Here is a 10449-nt window from a genome sequence, read left to right as displayed (position 1 = left end):
CGCTTCAAGAGGGCCTAGGAAGCTGGTGTCGAGGTCGACGTTGTGGGCCTAGATTCTGTACATGGCCATGTCGACTGCCCGGTCCTTCTTCTCCTTAACCTCCTTGAGAAGACGAGCCTTTTCACCCTCCATGATCTCGAACGTGGTGGCCTTCTCTTCTTCAAGCTTGGCATTGGCCTTTTCAAGCTTAGAAGACTTGGCCTTTAGCTCCTCAGCTCCTTCCTCTACCTTGGCTTTTGTTGCCTTGAGCTCGTCATTCAGTTTGAGCTGAAGATCCTTCACCTCCTGAGCAAAATACATGCTCGAGTGGATTTCATTATTCAGCTTATAATTGAGCTGGGCAGAGACCGCAAGAGCCTGGCGTACAAAGAAATCAACATTAGCATATGAACCGAGTGTAAATATGGCTGATAGCGAGAAAAGAAAGGTTACCACAGCAGTAAGCTCGACACTCTTCTCATAAAGCGTATTGCAGTCTCAGGCGTTGTTCTAAAACTGCCAATGAGGAGCGTCAAAGCCACTAAAGCTCTGACCCACTCGAGACAGGATGTCCGAGCCAAGCATATCCCCATGAGTTCCAGCAGCATTGTCAACTACATACTCATCGATGTGAGTAGAAACTGACAATTTGCGCATTGTGGAAGCCGAGGGTTTTTTCGGAGGAGGACTGAGTGTTGAGTGGACCATGATTGGAGGGGGTTGAAGCTCGACCGTAGTGGACGCATTGAACTGAGAAGACGGCTCCACAGCCATGCTCGTAGCAACCGGAGCTGGTGGAGGAGGTGTCTTTTCAGTCCTCTTAAGGACCTTGGCGGGACACTCGGACTTCCGTGAACTTCTCGGGCGCTTGCTTCTTTTGGCCCCACCACTCTCAAGGATGTTGTCGAGATCGGAGTCCATCTCGCCTGCACAGTTTCACCACAATGAGTTATCGAAAAATAAAGTAACCCAGCATAATGCAAACATACATGGGATAAAAAGATAAGTGGAGAGAAACCTAACTGGAACTCTCCCCTAAGCTTGTGCTCGGTGACCACAAAATCCCCCCATCTTCAGAAGAGGCAGGGGGAGTACCTTCCCTATAGGTGGACGTCAACCTCAAAAGGTCCATATAGTCGTTGGTCCCGTATTTGACAGCTATTCCATTCCATACCTCGTTCAGGCTATACATGGTGTCGTATTTCCCGAGCCAGCTATCGAACCTATGCACCTTATCATCTACCCAAGACCATACATAGAAATGGTTCCTATCGTCCTTACATAATATTAACCTATCGGGTTTTATGCTTTAGTAGGGAAGGGGACCACATATTCAAGCTAAGGATGATTGTACCTTGTTCATCCGAGCCCGAGCTTGAGGCTTCGTCGTTGGCCTCATTCCCCGATTGTGGACTCCTATGGCGAACTGGAGGCAGAGGCCTCGAATCTCTCCTCGGGGGGAGGTTGCCAGTTGGCAAAGGCACGAGCTCCCACCGGCCGTATTTTTTATTTGACCAGTCCGATGTAGACTGATCCTCTCCTAAGAGCCCACATGCCCGGAGCTTGTCTTCATGTAGGAGATAGGAAAGGGATCTCCTGCCATATGGAAGTTGGAGCAAAGCCTCTCTGTGCTCCTTCATCTCCTTGGTAGGGGTAGGGCAATGATAGTTGGCTAGAAATTCAAACGCATGTCAACTAAGTACGGACCTAAAACGCAGTTCGAGCACAAAAAATAAGGAGGTTGAGATACTTACGGATCCGCCTGAACGAATAAAATCGAGACAGGGCTAGGCCATCTGTCTAGAAGAAGGCCTTCTTGAAATCAGGAGGATGGTTGGGTAGATCTTCAAACATCTTCTTCTCCTTGGGATAGCTCAAGAGAAAGTAGAAGCCATCTCCTCCCCAAGCTCGGGAGGGATTGCTTTTCAAACAAAAGAGATACAAGATCTCTTCAAGAGAAGGTCCTTCCCACTTCAGCTCGTGGTAAAGCGACCTTAGGGTCGACAGAACCCTATCAAAATTGGTGTTGAGCTGGAAGGGAGCCAACCCAACATAGTCCAAGAAGCCTTTAAAGAAGGACTTCAAAGGCAGAACAGCTCCCTCCTTCATGTGCTCCTGGCTCCAAGCTGCATACCTCAGCTTACTGTCAGGGTTTCCATCCCCCGGAGCACGGCAACTCCGCTCATGGGTAGTCAAAGCTCTGAACCTAAGTGAGCCCGACAGTCCTAAGTCGTGCAGGGCCAGAATGTCAGATATCTATCCCAGTGACTCAACCGAACTCCAATAATGTTCGGCCTCGAAGAATTCCCTCCTCGGCTGCGAAGTAGAGGGTTCTCCAATTAGTGAGAATCGAAGATCTCTCAGCTTGTACGCGACTGTCACTTTCAGCCTGGGATCAAGGGGAATCGGTCTAGGGTCGGAGTCCAAATCCGGGTAAAGAGCCTCTCGGAGAACTTTTCTTTTCCTCTCTATGACCTCGACGATCTGACGTCGGTAGTGAGCTCGGGTTTCTTCTTGTTCACGTGCTAGCTCGTGCTCACGAATCAGACGTTGGTTCCGGGAAAACAACGACTCCGGGCTCAGAGTTTTTGGCGAGTATGGGATTGCAAGCAACGACCCACACCGTCTTTCCAGAATCTGTGACATCTAGCAAGAAAGAAAAAATGGTGAGGGCCATGCACGCAAGGGATCAAGAATAACGATATGGATGGTTCAAGATCGAAAGTGCTTGGATATGAAATGAGCTCGATCAAAGGGACCTGACTAGTGTTAGGATGTGTATTTCACGAAAAAGGGAGGAAGGTAGAGTTAAATTTTTTAAAAACAAAAATCTTGAAATGTCACAGAAAAAAGGTGGCGGTTATTCAAAAGTGGTATTTTTGGGAATCATGCATTCTTTAAAACCCAGATTTTGTACCCGATATCTTGGTATGCAAGATATGTCTTCCGAAATTTGAAAACCCAGAAAAAAGACCATATTTGGGTCTTCCTACATATGAACTGGGTTTAGAACCAGAAATGTGGAAACCTAAACCTAATATCAATCAGTCGAAGCATCCTAGTGCATTAAACTAAAGAATGAACCAACACAATCCTAGTGACTAAAAGGCAACAGAAGCAGAAACACACGTAAAAAAGGAAAAAATATATAAAGCCAAGAACAGATACTTACACACCGTAGATGGTGGTTGCAGAGAGACAGATGACTAAAGGAGAGGCTGCAAGTACACTCTCACGGTCTCGAACAAGCTGATGGTTCTTTGTTTCTTTGGCTAAGAGAACATATAAAAACAAAGCAAGTTTCTTTCCTGGTTTGCCTCTGGTTTTCTTTCCTTTTTTCCTCTGATAAACGTAAAAATGAAAGGAGGAAGACGACTGGAGTCTTATTTATAGGTCTGGGGGAATGCAAAGGGTCGGATTAATCTGGGCCATTGGCCAGATTCCGTATCAGATCAAGGGACTAGGAACCCACGTAGCAGGCAGATAGACGTGGGCGGGTTTCCAAGGTACTCAAGTACTCTGAGTGGTCAATACCTAGCTGACGCGTGTTCACACTCAAGTATGTTTGATGGAACAATTCCCAACGGAAGTAGTTCAAAAGTTTTCTTCTGATAGGATTCGAACTAATACTTTTGAGGGGGCAAACTGTTACTCCCAAATTTCGAGACATGAGATTATGACCTTGAAATCTAATCTCGTCAAGTGTGAGCACGGAACATATAAAATGCATATTTAGGGTCCAGTTGTAAAACCCTCGAGGCAAGATGGCAAGCTCGAAGACATGTAAATTTGAAATTGTTTCTAAGCTCGAAAGAACATAGCATCGGGATATATCCATTGTCGAGTGCCTTCGAATTAGGTGGTCCGAGCTTAAAGGGATACGAGTTCGAAATGTGATAGCCTCGATGGTATTTGTTTGCTCCGAGTAAGTCTCGAAATAAGAAGGCCACTTCACAACCTATCTGTAGACCTTGGCTGATATAATGCTGGTTGCTGACCTCGAAGACTTGATGAGTCATCTGAAGTAACGTGTCTCCCACAATTAAAGATATTTATTGTTGTAACTTACTTCTCCACATTAAAGGGATGCCGTTATCCGTTTCCTAACCTTCAGGGGGGTTTTCCTTGTATATAGGAGTTACATAATTTAATGTAATTAAATTTATTAATTTACATAATAACTTCCCGAAATGTGTGGGATTGGATTCTAAAATCTCCTCTATAAATAGAGGAGAAAGCACAATTTGTAGAGGATCGAAATCTATTTTTTGGAAATAATCTCTAATCTCTGAGAAGCAACCAGAAAACTCCCAAGTCTAAATAAGATTGACTCGTGGACTAGGCAGAGTTAACTGCTGAACCACGTAAAATTCCTGTTCTTTTACTATATTATTCATATGAGCCATAGTTCTTATTGTTTATTCGCTCTACATTTTAAGTTGACGAAAAACAGCGTCAACAAAAAAGTTTTTGGAAAAAAGCTTTTTCGACTCCGAAGGGGCGGGAAAAACCCAGTTTTTCAGGTAGCCTAAAAATCGAATTTTTACTTCGATTTTACACCCTAAACTTACGATCTTGACTATCAAACTGGCCCCTAACTCCTACAGAGAAAAACTACACTACCCTATCAAGCATCAATCAACATTCCCACAATCCTCATGCATTTCTACCCGAGAACACAAAAAGTTTCAGAACTCAAAACAGTCGTATAGCAGTATGCATGGCATGTCAAAGGGCTTAAAAGTTGAAAAAAATTACCTAGATGAAGGTTGGAGATTCTAAAATGAAGCGACTTTGCACGAGCGAACAAAGGATCCTTAGAACAGCGACAGAAGACCTTCGAAGTTTTGAGCTCTGAGATGGAGTTCTTGAGGGTTCTTGGCAAGAAAATGGCGAGTAAAAAGTTAAATGGTAAATGTGAGGATTATTTATAAAGGCTGAGATATGTTGAAAAGGGGTAATCATGAGTTACCTTTTTCAAGGCATGGGGGAGTGTAATAGCCGTCAGAGGGATTACTTGGAAACCGAAAGGGTGTGATTAGACGTGATTAGGTCACATTTTTCGAGAACGCACGAGGGGCTCTGACAGATTTCATGGGGCATACGAAAGGTTAGTTTCCTAAGTTTACTTATTGCTGGTCGCTATAAATAAACTTGTGGGGCAAATGTTTATCCAAAAAACAGTTGTTGATGATGTGGCAAGAATTTTCGGCACGTGGCAGAGATGCTGCTCGCCTATCGACCAGGGATATTTCCATATGAGAAGTTCAAGTTTTATATACGACCAGCCTGGTCATATTTATGAATAAATATGTACAACTGTAATGATATTCGAGAATATCTCTTCATTATGACCTGAAGATCCATTTATTAAGGAAAGATATGACTAATTGACTCATGTAACCCTCCTTGATCCTATAAATATGCAAGAAATAGTTCAAGGAGGGATCTTTTGATCTTTTTCCGAATTACATTACTATTATTCATCGTTTGTATTGTTTTCTCCTTCTAAGGTCTGTGAAACTCAGGAACCCTAGTTCTTTGATCACACATTTGAAGTTCAATATTAATAATAGTATCAAGTGGACGTAGGTCATTACCAATCACTGGGGCCGAACCACTATAATTATTTGTGTTCTTTATTTCCCATTAGATTGTTTTCTCAAGCTTTGTACTATTTTTCTGTCGTTTTCTTGACTCCGTATCGTTGACCAAAACGAGGGTCAACAGTATCCTTTAGTGTTTTGTTGATAGCCTCAACTTGTCCGTTTGCCTATGGATGAGCTACTGAGGAAAAGCTTTTGATAATCCCATGTCGTTGTCTGAAACAATTTTTCTTGGCAATCCATAGCGACACACTATGTTCTTGACCACAAAATCTAGCACTTTCTTGGTTGTTATGGTTGTAAGTGGCTCAGCTTCGACCCACTTCGTGAAGTAGTGAACAACAACCACATCATACTTGACATTGCCTTTTCTTGTGGGCAAAGACCCAATCAAATCTATTCCCCACACTACGAATGGCCACGAGCTTTGCATCTGCTTCAGCTCATTAGGGGCTGCTCACGGAATCTTGGAGAATCTCTCACACTTGTCGCATTTTTGAGCAAAGTCCAAAGAGTTTTCATTCATTATTGGGCAGAAGTATCCTTGCCTTAAGATCTTTTTTGATAAACTCTGCCCCTAGCATGATCCCCGCAAAAAACTCCATGGACTTCTCGCATTAATTCTTTGGCCTTTTATTTTGAGACACACCTTAGGAGTGGCATTATGTACCCCCTTCTGTATAAAATTCCGCCGACCAGTATAAACTAAGCAGGCTGCCTCTGCAGGGCTCTTGCTTTGTTTCTATCTATCAGCAGAACTTCGTGCATCAAGTACTCAATGAAGGGTACCATCCACGTGTCTGCTGCCTGAATTACTAGAGAGGTTTCTTCTGCTTTGATGCTTGGTGCAGACAGCTGTTCAACAGGCACTATATTCAGGGTGTCAGCATCCTTTGCATTTGCTAATTTGGCCAAAGCATCAGCATTTGAGTTCTGGTCACGAGGTACTTGCTAGAGAGTATATTTTTCAAACTACGCCAACAAATCCTTTGCTTTGTTCAAGTAAGCAACCATCTTCATACCCTGGCCTTGATATTCTCTAGTAATTTGATTAACCACCAACTGGGAGTCACTATAGATTTGAAGTGACTTTACGTTCATGTCCCTGGCTAATCTTAACCCTGCGAGCAGCGCTTCGTACTCAGCTTCATTATTGGACGCTGTGAAGTCGAATATGATTGCACAGTGGAATCGATGTCCTTCAGGCGTTATTAAAATCACACCGGCTCCAACATGGTGCTCGTTAGAAGAGCTGTCTGTGAACAACTTCCAAGAGGGAGTTTGGTTTTGAGGCTCAGGCTCTTCTATCTGTTCAATGTCCGGAAGCCCAGTGAGCTCTGCAACAAAGTCTGCTACAACTTGTCCCTTTACTGTTGCTCGTGGCGAGTATGAAATATCAAACTGCCCAAGTTCAACCACCCATTTCAATATTTGACCAGCGGGATCTGGTTTCTGCAGAACTTGTCGTAGGGGCTAGTCGGTTAGTAATTTGATGGGGTGAGCTTGGAAGTATGGTCGCAGCTTTCTGGAGGCTAAGATCAAGCAGTAGGCTAATTTTTCAGTGGGTGGGTATCGCAGTTCTGCTCCTATTAGCCTTTTGCTTATATAATATACAACTTTTTGCACATTTTCCTCATCTCTTACCAAGACAGCACTAGCAGCATATTCTGTGACCGCCAAATAGATGAACAAAGTTTCTTTTTCAACCGGCTTAGATAGGTGCGGTGGCTGTTGCGTATGAGACTTTAGAGCCTGGAAAGCTTGCTCGCACTCCTCCATCCACTCGAATTCTTTATTGCCCCTAAGTAGATTGAAAAATGGGACGCATTTGTCTGTGGATTTAGAAATAAATCTACTTAGAGCGGCAATTCTCCCGGTTAAACTTTGAACATCTTTTATCTTTGTTGGCGATTTCATATCGACCAGGGCTTTGATCTTTTTCGGAATTTTCTTCAATACCTCGTGAGTTCACTATAAATCCCAAAAATTTCCCTTATCCAACTCCGAAGGAACACTTAAGGGGATTTAGCTTCATCTGATATTTGTTCAAGACATTGAAGCACGCTTACAGATCCCCAATGTGTTCTTCTGCCTTCTTTGACTTAACCAGCATGTCATCAATATATACTTCCATGTTTATACCGATCATCTCTTTGAACATATGATTGACTAATCGTTGGTAAGTCGTACCAACGTTTTTCAAACCAAAGGGCATAACTTTATAATAGTAAAGCCCTATATCGGTTTGAAAGCTCGGGTGATCCTCATCACGTGGGTGCATACTGATTTAATTGTATCCAGAGTATGCATCCATAAATGATAGGATCTCATGCCCTGAGGTGGCATCGACCAGCTGGTCGATCCTTGGGAGCGGGAAATAATCTTTAGGGCAGGCTTTATTAAGGTCTGTAAATCCACGCATGTTCTCCATTTGCCATTTGGCTTGGGAACTAGTACGGGATTAGAGACCCACGATGGATAAAACGCTACCCTGATGAATCCATTCTCCTTTAGCTTCTCGACTTCTTCCTTTAAAGCTTTCGATTTGTCTTTGTCGAGCAGCCTTCTTTTCTGTTGTACTGGTAGAAAACTTTTATCTATGTTCTGGACATGGCTGATAATTGTTGGGTCAATTCCAACCATATCTTGATGCGACCAGGCAAAGATTTCCTGGTTCTTCTTCAAAAATTCCACCAGCTTTTGTTTTGTTGTTATCACTAACTTTTTACCCACTTTCACAACCCTGGTCCGATTTGCCTCATCGAGTTGGACCTCTTCAAGGTCATCGACTGGTCCTACTTCCTCATCACAATACCCAAAGCGAGGATCTAAATCCCTATCCTCGCTTTGGGCAACACCCTATTTGGTGATGCGTTCACCTGATTGGGCTTGTATTTCATCGGCCAACTACAACTCTTTTCCAGTGACTTCCCTCGATTCACCCTTCCTTGCCTTAGTAATCGATGAATTATAGCATTCCCTCGCTTCTTGTTGGTTTCCCAACATGCATCCTACCCCTGCGTCAGTTGGGAACTTCATGGCGAGGTGTCAGACCGAGGTTACAGCTCGCAGGTCGACCAGAATAGGCCTTCCAATCACAGCATTGTACTCGAAAGGACAATCAACTACTATAAAAGTAGTGAGTAATGTCATATTCGCAGGTGTAGTTCCTGTTGTAACCGGAAGCCAAATCGACCCTGTTGGCGTGAGCCCTTCGCCAGAGAAACCATAAATGGTTTGGTTGCATGGCTCCAAGTCCTTCACTGACAACTTCATTCTTTCTAGTGAAGACTTGTACAAGATGTTTACTGAGCTCCTTGTGTCAACTAACACCCTCTTAACCATCATGTTGGCTATCTAGACGTCCATGACCAAAGGGTCCGAATGAGGGAATCGGACATGCTGAGCGTCAATCTCAAAGAAAGTTATTAGCTCTTCCTCTGTTCACGCTTTTTTGGGAGTTCGCTCCTCCACATTTAGCATTTTGATGTCCTGGTTGTGGCGTAAGTTCCGAGCATATCACTCCCTTGCCTTCCCACTATCTCCTACAAGGTATGGGTCACCACAGATGGTTAGCAACATACTTGCCATAGGAGCTGGCTGTAAAGGTGGCAAACATTGGCGTACAGGTGCCTGCTCGTTGCCTCCTTGAGCCTCTCGTGGAGAACCTCCAGTGGCTCGTACGTAGCTCCTTAGGTGTCCTTGTCTTATAAGGAACTCAATCTCACCTTTCAGCTGGTTACACTCATTAGTGTCATGACCATAGCCATTGTGGAAATGAAAAAACTTCGTTGTATCTCTCATGGAGATATCCTTCCTTATAGGCACTGATCGCTTGTAAGGGACATTGGAGCTGGTCGCCTGGTACACCTCCGCCATGCTTTGACAAGGGTCGTATAGTTGATAAACCTTGGTTCATACCTATTTCCCTTAGAGTGCTTATTCTCGGACGTCGATGGCTCATTATTTGCCTTCTTTCCACCATTTTTACCATTCCCGTTGCCTTTGCCGTTGCAATTGGGTTTATCCGACCCGTTGGCGGCTTTAGCGGGATCTTCTTTTGGTCCCTTGTATTTAGTAGGCGACTTCCCTTTGCTGGAAATCGCCTCTTCGAGGTTAATGTACCAGTCTGCTCGATCAAGGAATTCCTAGGTACTCTTCACCCCATTCTTCCTTAAACTGTTCCAAATGGGAGTGTGGCGCCTCACTCCAGCAGTAACGGCCATCATTTTCCCTTCATCACCAACTGTTTTATCTCCAGCTGTTGCTCGTATAAAATGCTGGACATACTCCTTTAAGGACTCTCCCTCCTTCTGGCGTATCTCGACCAGCTGATTGGGTTCAGTCGGGTGAACACGACCAGCATAGAATTGCCCATAGAATCCTTTCACGAACATTTCCCATGACACTATGCTAGCAGGAGGGAATTTAAAAAACCACTCCTAACCGGTGTCAGATAGGGTGGCCGGAAAGATCTTGCAACGAGCATCATCTGACACCTTTTGGATGTCCATCTGTATCTCGAACTTATTCATGTGAGATACTGGGTCCCCATATCTGTCGAAATTGGGCAGTATTGGCATCTTAAACTTGCTGGGGATTTCTACCACGACTATTCTTTGAATTAATGGAGTACCTCTTCTCCGAACATACTCGATGTGGGATGTCCAGCTCCCTTCTAGCTACTGGACGGCCTGGTTTAGTGCATCGATCTAAGCCTGCACGACGTCTGGGATCGCTGGGGCAACTGGTGCCGGAGGAGCGTACTCATCGTGCCTTTCACGCCTGTTGTTGAGCACATCCCTCAAGTCTTCGCCTCTGCGCCTTTTCTCAATAGCGCCCAACTGATCAAAAACATTAGGCT

The sequence above is a fragment of the Humulus lupulus genome, chromosome 2, assembly GCF_963169125.1.
Source record: "Humulus lupulus chromosome 2, drHumLupu1.1, whole genome shotgun sequence".
Classification (NCBI taxonomy): Eukaryota; Viridiplantae; Streptophyta; class Magnoliopsida; order Rosales; family Cannabaceae; genus Humulus; species Humulus lupulus.
Note: the sequence above shows the minus strand (reverse complement) of the source record.